The following is an 11,687-nucleotide window of genomic DNA, read 5'->3' as shown; positions in this document are numbered from 1 at the left end:
TCAGATCGTTAATTTCTTACTTGAGAAAGCTGGCAAGAATTCTCTACCATTCTGAAAAGAGAAGGGTATTGATCTGGCATTTTGAGAATATTGTGGTCTTGCTTGTAGTTATTCCATATTTCGTTCTCACTGAAGGAGTTTAATTTATTAAAGTCTGCCTAAAGATGATGTTCACCTGTGATCCTCTTGACGAAACTTCCTTGGGTTGTGTTCATTTTGTAGTTATGTGGTTTTGCTAGCCTTGATTGGGGTTCCCAAGTAGACATCTGTTGGAAGCTGAATCTGATTCTGTTGATAATATTTGCTTGAAAGTAGCTGTGTGCATTATGTTGCACCTTTTCATACTGGTGGTTTTCATCCTGACCGTAGCACATCCAAAACGTCTGCAATTCTGCATTTGGTGCCAGGTCAGTTTAATAGTAAATATAATTATATAAAAATAAGTAAATATAGCTAATTTTTAGCACTGTTATCTTAAGAGATGCACCATGTTGAGACTGCAGATGTTTTACTTAGGATTGGGCAGTAACGGACCTCATCAGTCATGTGAAGATCAGGAATTCAGCTGAGAGATGTTAATGATCCTTGTGCATCCTGCTGTCACTGATCCACATGGTGCTGATGGTAGGTCTGCTAAATTGGGATGAAGTTATTACTCATGACGATGCATGGTCTCATATTTTAGAATCACAGAATATCACAAGTTGTAAGGGACCCATAGGGATCACCAACTCCTGATGCGTGGTACAGAATGGCAGAAAAAATGCTGCTTGGGTTGGAGAGATCTCAGAGCTGTTGGATTAATAATGTAAGTAGAAAGGAAAGAAAAACAACCTTCAGACAATTTAAAATAATCTGAGCAGATGAGTCGAGTTCCTGATGTTTAAAATCTCAATGTAACCAGCTTTGCCATGACTTCTTAAAATATTTTCTTCTCCTCTTTAGCAGTTTATTTTGTGAAAAATTAATTCTCTTACCTGTTTTTGACAAGAGTTTTCATACATGCTCTCCTATTGGAAGAAATTACAGAAGGAAAACAATGAACTGCTATTTCAGTCTGCTAGCTTCTTCTTCCTGTGGTCTGTGTAGCGAGGTCCTTCAGCTAGTCCCATGTACTCAGGCTCAGGGAGCAGCATGGCCTCAGCATTTGAACAGCAGCCTTGTGAGAAAAAGGTAAGAACCATTTCTTGCCAGTCAGTGGGGCCCAAAGTACAGATAGGTTTTGTTTCTGTTTTATTTTTTTTTTATTTTAATGTTGTTTTTGTTTTGTGTGCTTTTTCTCTTACTGTTCCAAGCCCAAGTACAGGCAAAGTTGTCATTTCCTTTTCAGAATAGATGCATCAGTGCTGCTGGTCAGAGTATAGTGGTGAGCTAGAGCAGAGGTTGGGCCACATTTTAGTTTGAGGTTTTACTTTGAGATGGACGAGTTAAGCCCACTCCTCAGGAGAAATGTTGGGTGTGGAGGCGTGTTCTGGGTTAGTGTTGGTATAGCAGCATGGGTTGTAGGCTCACAAAGCAGTGAAATCAGTAAACAGTACAAAGTAATGAATTGTGAAAAGGGAAGGAGGGAGATGACCTGGAAAGGAACAACCAGCATGAGGAGCACAGTGTTGTGCTAAGACTCTGAGATCACTGACCATTTCTGGAGAGCAGCATCAGAGCTTCTTAAGTGTGGGTCTTACGTTAAGAAATCGCTAAACCCTATGGCTTTGCACAGCTAAGGAACCAGTTACAGCAAAGTTTTAAACGCCTATCTCATTCTGGGGCTGAGTTTTGGGTTTGTCCAAGTTTTAAGGTAAGGTTGATTTCAGACCTTACAGAAATAATACACATTTCAAACTGATCACTGTTTCAGCAACTTCAAACTGAATAGTGCATGTTTGTACAGAGATGGCTCATTGTGCAGGTGGCTGAAAGCCAATGAAAGCTACTGCAGTCACCTTCCATCTCCTTTCTACAATAGTTAAGTGCCTTTTTCATGTTTGCAATCAGTATCTAAGTTTGCAAGTGTTGCATAAAGGTAACAAACTGAATGAACTAAAAAGAAGTATTTAAGGCATAAGTGGCTTTTTATTGAGAAGGTGTTTGAGTTCAGGTATGGGTTTAGACCAGGTAATATACAGGAGTGCAGGAAGGAAGCCAGGCACCCTGGCTCGCTTCTGTTGTGCTTCCTTTCCTTTCTGAGGCAGAGCCTCCCCGGGCCGGCAGGGCCTGCCTGCGTTGCCTCTGCCGTATGGGGCCTTTGCTCTAGTCAAGGGAATGCTCCACTTTGCGTAGGTTTTTTTAATGCTTTCATTTAAGTTTCTTATGTAACTGCAAGTACTGATAAAGGTGCTGCTGCATGTGCCAGTATTTCGTAGAGGATGAAAAGAAACAGAAACCACAGCGTCAGCACATTCCTGGCCCTGTGATTGAGCTGTCCTACGGAAATAAACATACGGTTCTTCTTGCTGCTTAGTTTAGGAAGCCTGTTTAACGGCCTGCTTTTCTGATGTTTGTTTTGTTGTTGCTGCTTTTCTCTCCCTAAGATGGCACGCTGCTGTGTGCTCCATGGCTGCTCCGCGGCTCTTGGGGCGCTGCTGCGGCTCTGGGTCCTGCTCTCGCTGCCCGGCACGGCGCTGTCGCAGCGGCCGCACGCAGCGCTTCCCGTTCTCGTTCTCTGAGCGTGAGCGGCAGCTGGGCCCGCAGCAGCCCCTGCTCCGAGGCGTTGCCCTCAGGGCCGCGCTCCGGGCCTGTGAGGAGCGTCGGAGCGGAGCCCCTCACCGCTCGCCGCAGCCCGCGTCCGTCTGTCACCGGTGGCGGCGGTTCCGTCGCGGGAGCAGCAACGGGAGAGGGAAGGGGGATGCGGGTCGAGCCGGGGAGATCGGGCCCCGCTCCGTAGGCACGGGGCAGGCGCCAGACGCAGCCGCCGCAGCCGGGACCGCCCGGGCAGGAGGCGGCCCTCCTCCCCGCCCTTCCGCCCCGCCCCCAGCTCGCAGCGGCCGCTCGGATTGGCGGGCGGCTTGTGTACACACACGAGGCGCAGCCACTGGCCTGCAGAAGACGCCCGACCTCGCGCAAAGCGGCGGCCAATGGGAGCGGCCGCGCGCCAGACGCCGCCAAGCTTGTGCGGGGGAGAAGGACCCGGGCAGAGCGCGGCGCGAGGCGGCGGTGGGGCCGCGCGGGGCGGGGAGCGGCGGCGGCGGCGGATCTGGAGGCGGCGGAGCGCTCGAGCCGCCACGCGCCGGGGCTCGCGGCCTGCCCCTGCCCGGCCCCCTCTGCGGGGCCTCCTCGCGAGCGGCGTCGACGGGTGGAGCGGAGCGGAGCCGCGGCCGGTAAGAGACCGTCGCGTCTCGTCACTTCGGCGCCGCCGCCGCCTGGGCCCGGCCGCGCTGCCGCGTTCCTTCCCCTCCTCTCCTCTTTCCCCGCGGGCGAGTCGCCGCGGGGTCTCCGCCGAGAGGGGCGGTGCCTTTCTTCCCCTTCCCGAGGCGTCGCTTCCCCCCCCGCGGACGTGTGGAGAGCAGGGTGGGGGTGCGGCGGCCGCTGCCTGACACCTGCGGCGGCCGCGCGCTCGCCCGGCGCTGACCGGAGCTCCCGAGAGCGCGCCTGGGCGGGGGGAGGCCGCGGTGCTGAGCGCGTGGAGGGCGGCCCGGGGAGGAAAGAGGGGGGTGGGGGGGAGGGGAGCGGAGCTCGGGGCCGCAGCCACAAAAGTTGGGAGCGCCGCTCGTTGCGCCCCGCCGGCCGCGGGCCTGCCCGCCGTAGGCCGCACGGGCTTCGCGGCGGAGGTGAATCCCGAGGCGAGTGCCGCCGTTGGGAATTGGGCGTGTAGACAAAGGGAGGGAAGCAGCTCGGAAGCGAACTTCCTCGGAGCGAGGGAGAAAACCGCGTCTCGGAGGTGCGTGGGCTGCGGGAGCGCCGCGCCGCCCTCACGTGCTGCTCCGCGCCGCTCTCCCGGCCGCGCTGCGGGCGGACACAAAGCGCGCGGCTCTGGAGCGCCGCGGGCATTGCGCGTGAGAAGTCAAAACGCGGTGAGTTTCCGTATTTTGGGAATCGGTTCGCTGATTTTCACGCCTCTTTGTTAATACCGTTGACAGTCGATTGTTTTTTTTCAGCTGCACAGATGTAGCTTAATTGCGGTGATAGAAATGAGGTCAGAACCGTGGCTGCTGCGTGGAGCTGTAGCTAATCTCAACTCGGTGTGGTCTATTATTGAAAAAAATATATTTTTTTACTGTGTTAACTGATGCTACTAAAAGAGAAATGAGTAACTTTTCCATTTCTTTACTCTGCCTGCACTGAGTGATTCCCTTGATTGTAGTGCTTTTTACTTTGTCCACTGATGAGGTGATGGGCACACGTGGGGCAGACCCATGGCCGGGGCTGAAGTACAAATGCAGAACTTCTTCTCGGGGCATTTTTACCAATGCTCCATATAAATGGAGATGTTTTCTAAGCGGTTAATTATTGCATATTGAGAACTTCTACAGGGTATCTCAAACCGGGTGCTAGCTACAGCACTTTAAAGAAGGATGGAAGTTTTTGTTACAGAAGCAAACGCACATCACCAAACAGGTGGTCAGAAGAGGGAGAAAAAAGCATACATTCACGCTGGAAAACTGTTGTGCAGTGAGCCTGATGCCTTTGAAGAGCTAAGAGTAGTAGCTCTGAAATTGGTTTAGTTCTATGCTAAAGAAAAGATGGAAAATTATTAGATATTAGTAGGTTTACCTCGTGGGTGCGTTTAAGACCAGTCATGTTTTACTGACAAGCTGTTGAGACTCCATGTAACCACTTCCTGATTGCACAGAAATCACTGTGCTAACACAACAGCAAGAAGCAGTTTGACCTGCGCTAGGTTGATAGAATTAGAGTTATGGAAATCATATGGCACTGTTGGGAATGCCCACTGTTGCTCTGGGTTGTTCTGGTGGGTTAGGTCCCTTTACAAAGCAGTAAGGCAAGGTCTTACAGCTGGAGCCATCCCGTGTAAAGGGGCAGGCTGAACAGTGCAGCTGGCAAAATAGCACTGCTTTGCAAGGGGTGTTGCTGCTGCAGGAGGACTCCTTGTTTGTACCTGCTCTTGTGCATGTTGCACAGTATTGTAGGAGCCTCCTATGCATCTGGAGCTGCTTGCTGGGCAGTTGTGAGCAGCCACAGAGTGAAGATAAGGCTTCGTATTTTAGCACCTTCCAGTGGGTTTCACCAGAAGTAGGAACTGACATACCAGCTTTGCATCCCCTTCAGGAACATGTGAACGTTGCTCATTCTAAGTTAGCAGTCCTCCTCGCTGTGCCTGAAGGAAAGCCTGGTGCTCGACTCACAAATGGCCTGACAGGGTTAGGGGAAGGAAGCCTCAACCTGTACCAGATGGGATAATATTAAAACTTCCTCATCCTTGTGAGGGTCAGAATGAGCTCTTCAGTTACAGCTCTTCTTGTTCTTGGAATTCCATTTCTTTTGATGTGATACCTTAAAAATGTTCTTAGAATTGCCTCAATAAGCTGCAGTTTCTTATAGTGTGTGCTTTTTCTGCCTACTTTGTGGCATAATGATAAGAGTTTCTCATTTACTTTTCCAGTTATATTTGTATGTCATTATTACTAATGAACCAACAGTGAATTGTAAAATAGGGAAAATTAGCTGTCTGTGGTGCAGGAAATGCACCTGTGGAGGGAGTTTTGTGTGCAGAAGCAAGAAGCCACTGGAACCCATGGGACAAGTCTGCAGTAACACTGCAGGTGTGTTGTGGAGAACAATCCACAGTAACTGTGTGCATATGAAAGCCAATGGTATAAATGCCTGTTGTGGGGTTTGAAAAACTAGGTATGTGCTTCTGTGTGCTGGGAAGTACTGTAAAAAGGAGCAGATGCAGTGGTAGAATGATGGTTTGATAACAGCTGCCTGTTTTGATTCTTTGTGTCTTTTTGTAGCATCCATTATTAGAATGAAACCACATATTTTTTGTGTTTCTGGATTTATAGTAGCAGTCCTGCACGTTGCGTTGTCTTGCACTAATGGATTCAGAAAAGGAACTCGCTGCTTTGTCTTATTTCCTTTGTCTGACTGTGGAACGATCATTTCCAGGAAGGAGAAGGCAGTGGTGGTCATTGAGGCTTCTTGTATTCCTAGACAGGTGATTCTTCCCCAGAAGAGTGTCTGTGACCCCAAGACAAACCTTCTGTTACCTTCCATAACCTGAAGTCCATCTGTGAGTGTAGTTCTGATCTTGTGACTCAGTGTTTTTTCTCTCAGAAGTCAGAGATGCTCCTGTTTGGAAAGTCAGGTTTCTCCTGTTCCTTCAGACTGCTGCTGCTGGCAGGCTGGTCCCCATGGGGACACTTGTGAGCTGTAATGGTCTCCCAAGTAATGAACCTTTCCCACGTGAGCAGTAGCTGTAATTACTGGAATAATTCTAACTGACCTATATTAGAAGGTAGAGTGGTAACGTGACCAGCGGTTGTGTGTAGGTTTAGGAACCGCATTTTAAAGTGACCGTGTGTTCCTGAGTGAATTCCAAATATAGGTTCTCCATGTGTTGTAAGGAAAGAGGTAACTTTTCCCTTAATTATCAACTAGAGCTTGAGAACGTTTCTGTTCCCTGAAATCCGCATTCTGATTACTGCAAGCTTCAGTTCATTTAGCATCTAGCTTCCAGGTGTAAATACATTTAAACATTTTTAAAAACTGAATAACTCTATAGAAAACTGGTAAAATGTTGGGGTATGTGCTGGCTCTCAGAAGCAAATGCTTGTTCTGTACCTTGCTGTGTAAGAAACCGGGAAAGCTGAGGTGTGAAGACAAAACATCTCACTGCTTCCTACAAAACTGTTGAAGCGTGCCCACACTCCAGTGAGCTCTCCAAAAGCTCACATTAGTCTTCATACAAACAAAACGTGAGCAGCCTTTTGTCACATTTCAACCCATAAGCTAATTTGTGATACGTTGTAAGTGCTTTTTTCAGAAACTGAGTCAGGCTGTGGTTCCGCGGGCCAGGCCGGGCTGCTGGGGCAGCTCGCCCAGCGCAGGTTTGGCTCTGTCCTGGGCAGGGGCCTCGGCCATCTCACCTGCCAGGGGCCTGCAGCATGCAGTGCTTTCTTTTCCCCCATTCTGCCCCACCCTTGTGATGCTGACACTGTTAGAAGCACGGCTGGCTGAGGGGTCGGGTCAGCATGGCAGTTCTTGAGAGTGTGCAGCGTTGGGACAGTGGGAAATTGTAGGAAATAAGGAAGGTGGAAGGCCTGTGGTGCCTTCCAGCGATGATAGCAGGGGCAGTGTGTTCTGTGGAGCTGCTTCCTTAAGGTAATTAATTCTGTGTTCTGTAATCAAGATTTGAGAGTTTGTGCTTCTCTAGAAAAATGTTCTTTTCGGTGTTTTGGCATTGTACTGAATTATAGCCAAAGACCTGTGTCTGGCTGGTTGATTTTAGCTTTTCCTGTTCAGTGAGTACTGTCATAATCTTCAGTCCGTGCAGGAGCAGACTTAGCAATAGCTTCACGCTAGAACAGCGCTCACAAACAGCAAAACGTGGGAAACAGTCATTAAGTCTCTCCCTGTCATCAAGTTCTATATCCCTATATAACTTGGTGATCTTTAACTAGCTGCACATGTAGAACTATCTTCGGTTCATTGGATGTTAAGATTCTTCCAGCTGCGGGGTATAGAGGGAAGTGTACCTGGAGGGGGCATCTCAGCTGCTCTGTGTGTCAGTCACTGTATTGCTAACTGACAATTCTAAAAGGTCAAAATTAAAACGTATTGCAAGATAATATCCAGAACATTTTCTGGTGTATCATGCAGCATATAAACTGGTGGTAGGTAGTGAGACGCTTGTGTGAAACCTCAGTAGAAAAAAAATGATGCTTTTTTCTTTTGCCCCATCCCTGGGGGTACTCAGTGCTGGGATAGATGGGTGCAGGGCTGCAGCTGGGGGGCCTTACAGGTCCCCTCCCCACACCGTTCTGTGCTTCATGTCAGCTTAATTGAAGGAGGAGCTTATGTATTATTGGTAATAGACTGAGTTTGCTTACCAATGATTTTACAGTCACTTGTATAGATAGCTACGTGTTTTGGTTTGCTTTGCTTTGCTTTCAAATATCAAGCCCTGGATTGCTTTTGAAATTATGGTATGTTCACAACTGGCAGAAAGCTTTTGTTTTTGTTGTTTGCTGACAGAAAGCAGTTCTAGATCAAGTGCCATTCAATCTTCAGAGCTCTAGATGAGATGATGTTTTTAAACTCACTTTTATTTTGTTAAAAGTTCTGATACCATTTAACAGTCAAGTCACTTGGCTTTGTTCAGACTCTCTAATCACTTCAGCTGTTAATTTGAAGGCATAGCTTTTACTTTGCTCACAGTAAATGCTGGAGAAAAAGAAAGTTGTAGTTCCTGTAAGATATTTATAATGCATGTCATCGCTGGGGTTCCTTTCCAGTGTATCCTAAGAGCTTCTTTTTTTATTATTATTTTTAAAATGAAAATTACTATGTGTAAGTGCATTACATCCTACTCCATGGATGCACTGTGCAGGATCCAGCCCACCGATGGCTTTTCGATGTTCTTGATGAAGTGACAAGCCAGGGGCTGTATGGACATTGATGTGCCATATTTTTCTGATTTGTGGGCCATGTTTATTGCTTATAAAGGGTAAAACTGAGACTGAGTTGTCTGAAAAAAAAAAAAAGCTGTCCAATGAAATCTTCTTTAAGATCTACAAATTTCAATTTCAGAATCTTGATAACAGAGTTTGTTTTGTTCTCTCTAGTACAAATAAATTCATCTGATCAGCACGTACAGATTTTTTAATTATTATTATTTACTAAAATTAGTTCTTTTTTACCACAGTTTCTTCAGAAAGCAGTTGAATGCTGACATGGTTTTCAGGAAGGTGACACTCTTCCTAAGAGCAGGTGGATTTAACTTAAGTACCTTGTAATTTTGAAGTTGTGGGGGTCTGAAAATGGAGATACAGTGAGGCAACATATGCATAACAGGTGGTCTAATCTGTGGAGATGCTGTGCATAAATTAGTGGTTTGAAACAGAGCTTGTATTGATTAACGAGGAATCTCTGTCGCTGCTGCCTTCTGAGATCAGTGCTGTAGTGCTGCAGCTTGAAGGTTAGTGTTACGAAGAGGGGTGTGAAGCAAACAAGCTATTTTCTAGCTCTGAGATAGGCATGGTACAGGTTGATTTTTGGTGGTGTTGAAACTGGTGACATTTCCATTACTTGTAGCTTACCCAGCAATTTGGAATAATTTCCACTTTGCAGTACTCTTGATCGAGTAAATGGAAAAGTATTCTTTGCTCATGGTAAAAATCAGTGTAAAATATCTCTCCAACTTTTTCTGTGTTTCACGAAGACATTTCCTTAGCGTTTTAGGTAGTCTGCAATAGTTGCCTTAATTAGTAGGTGTTTGTTACTGATATCATCCTGACATAAATTACACTTCGTGTTGTGGCAGGGAGGTGTCTGTGGGGCTGGGGAGGGCCTTTGTGTGCTGCTGGTCTTTGTGAAGCTGCGGTATGTGAGGCACTGGTCACAGTCTGAGGAAGTTAAAGAAATCCAAGATCTTTGCTATGGATTTATTGTCAAGGGCCAAAAACAGACTGTGGAGGTGTGGTGCTTTATTGTTTTCTACTGTTTGCGGTGACATCAGCATGAGTGATCGGGCAATGTAAGTTTGAAGAGAAATGACACCTCAGAGTTTACGTGGTTATACAGTTCTGTTCTCCCTCAGAGCTGTACGGTACTTGACCAAAAGGTAAAAACAGAGGAGCAGATTGTAAACCAAGATTTAGATTATGGAGAGCTTCAGTTCAAATAAAGCAGTGTGTGTGTGTCACATGCTATGGGCTTTACTCATCCTCGTTTCAGTAGAAACCAGCTAAGGAACAAAAAGGTGGAGTTTTGTTTCTCTATCTGTGTGGTGCAAGCTGTCAAACAGCAATTCAGAATGAAGAGAATCTCCATTTTGATGCCATCTGTGTAAGTTCTTTTGTCTGATCCTGACAAGGGGTCATGGCAGATGGTGGGGGTCACAAAGTCTGGCTTCTTGTGCTTGACAAAATGTGTTCATAAAGCTAGAAGAATACCAACTGTTCTACTGTCTGAAGAGCACTGTGGCAAATGACTGTAATAGTTTATGGACAATACCTTCTGGATCACTAAGCTTGATGGCAAATAACTTGTCAAAGATTAAACTAGTTTGCCTATCTGTCAGCAGGTTGAAACTGCCTAGAAAATGTTTTCTTAGCTATGTTTTATTTGAGTAAAGTACTTGTAAAGCCTCTTAAAGTGAGACGGGGAGGGCAGACTGCATCATAAATTTTGGGCCAGAGCTCCAGATGATGTACTTGGAAGATGCATGTGGAAGGAGGAGAGAAGGAAAGGAATGGCACAATCTTAATTTTCAAATGTGGTGCAGGATGTCAGTATTCTTTGCCATGGACCACTGTCATTTTATGGCTTTTCTGTGGCAACTTCTCAGGTTTCAAGGTGGCTACACAGATCTAGCAGTCCCTTTTCCCCAGAGGCATTAATAGATAACTCTCTATATTCTCTCTAAAGCCAAATAAAAAAGCTTCTTATTTTCTTGGATGTTTTGTTGTGAAGCTAAAACTAAAAGCTCTTTTTGCTTCTGTATGTCTTAGTAGACAGATAGTGTGATATTCAGATGCTGAAATAGTTAATTGTTCACAGCTGCAATAGATAGGGGCAATAAGGGAGGTGAATACAGCTCATGCAGTAGGAAAGGGAGAACAGCACCAAATTGAGTAGCAGGTTTTCCTTTAACTCTAATAGCAGTTGAAGAGATACAATATCTGAATAAACAGAAATCTGTAGAAAGCCCCATGGAGTTCAAGGAACGTGAAATTAATGAATGAATGACTAAAAGGGTATGGCAACTGAAGAAGTTCATTATTCAAACATTTATTTATTTCTAGAACCATTACATAGGTAAATAGTTACGTAAATGAAAGGATGTGACAGTGGAGAAGGTTTAGTACTTGAACCTGTTTCCAGTACTGAGACCTCTCAACTTACAAACCTGTAACAGGTGCTGCTGCCCCAGCTGTCAGCAATGGGTCCCACACTGTGGTGCCAGCCCACCACCTGTGCCCCGTTACAGCTGCACGTGTCATTAGGGCTGTACAGGGCTGCCCAGCAGGTTGCATCAGCATGGCTGCTGCCAGAGTGGTCTTTTTACGGGATGAGGTTAGGAGGGCCCAAGGATTCTGCTGCTGGTGGAAGCTGGAGAGGCTCCTGCTGTGCTGGGACAGTTGTAAATCTGCGTACCATGAAAGGTGGAGGAGCAGAGGTTGCGCCCAAAGTCTGGCTGCTGCTCAGTGGCAGCAGGCAGGGAGCCAGAGGCTGGCATTTCTCCCTCCCTCCTGCTGCGGCACAGTCTGTCAGGTTTGGAGCAGCTCTGGCTTAGGTGGTGGCTCTCTTTGGGTGCTTGAGTGGCAGAGGCCCCACGGCTGCCACTGTCTTGCTGCCTTCTGCTGCCAGCAGGCTCCTCTCTGGCCCAGTAACTGCTCCATGCATGGCGTGGCCACCTGGGCTGCTGCACAGGTGTCTCCCATTCAGATCTCCCTGCAGGACAGGGGCAGCCAGGGCTCTTGTGAGGGCAACTCTTCTCTTGCAGTGTTCAAGCAGTTGTGGATAATTTCTCTTTAAGTATGGGTGGTAATAGAAGAGTAACTAAAAAA

At 47.0% G+C, this 11,687-nt stretch overlaps 1 protein-coding gene across 3 annotated transcripts in view; it reads left to right on the top strand.

The window, feature by feature from the left end:
- Positions 1–3,115: 3,115 nt before the first annotated feature.
- The window catches only part of TFDP2 (transcription factor Dp-2), a 49,528-nt gene continuing 40,956 nt past the window's right edge, over positions 3,116–11,687 (top strand). For all 3 annotated transcript variants that reach the window (XM_065747851.1, XM_065747850.1, XM_065747849.1), the window contains exon 1: positions 3,116–3,314. The gene's annotated coding sequence lies outside the window, so the exon portion shown is untranslated. The remainder of the gene's footprint in view (positions 3,315–11,687) is intronic.

The sequence above is a fragment of the Cyrtonyx montezumae genome, unplaced genomic scaffold (assembly GCF_038088225.1).
Source record: "Cyrtonyx montezumae isolate F1298 unplaced genomic scaffold, pur_monq_1.0 scaffold_5, whole genome shotgun sequence".
NCBI classification, from domain to species: domain Eukaryota; kingdom Metazoa; phylum Chordata; class Aves; order Galliformes; family Odontophoridae; genus Cyrtonyx; species Cyrtonyx montezumae.
The sequence above is the reverse complement of the archived record's forward strand: the minus strand, read 5'-3'. Positions and strand labels throughout refer to the sequence as shown.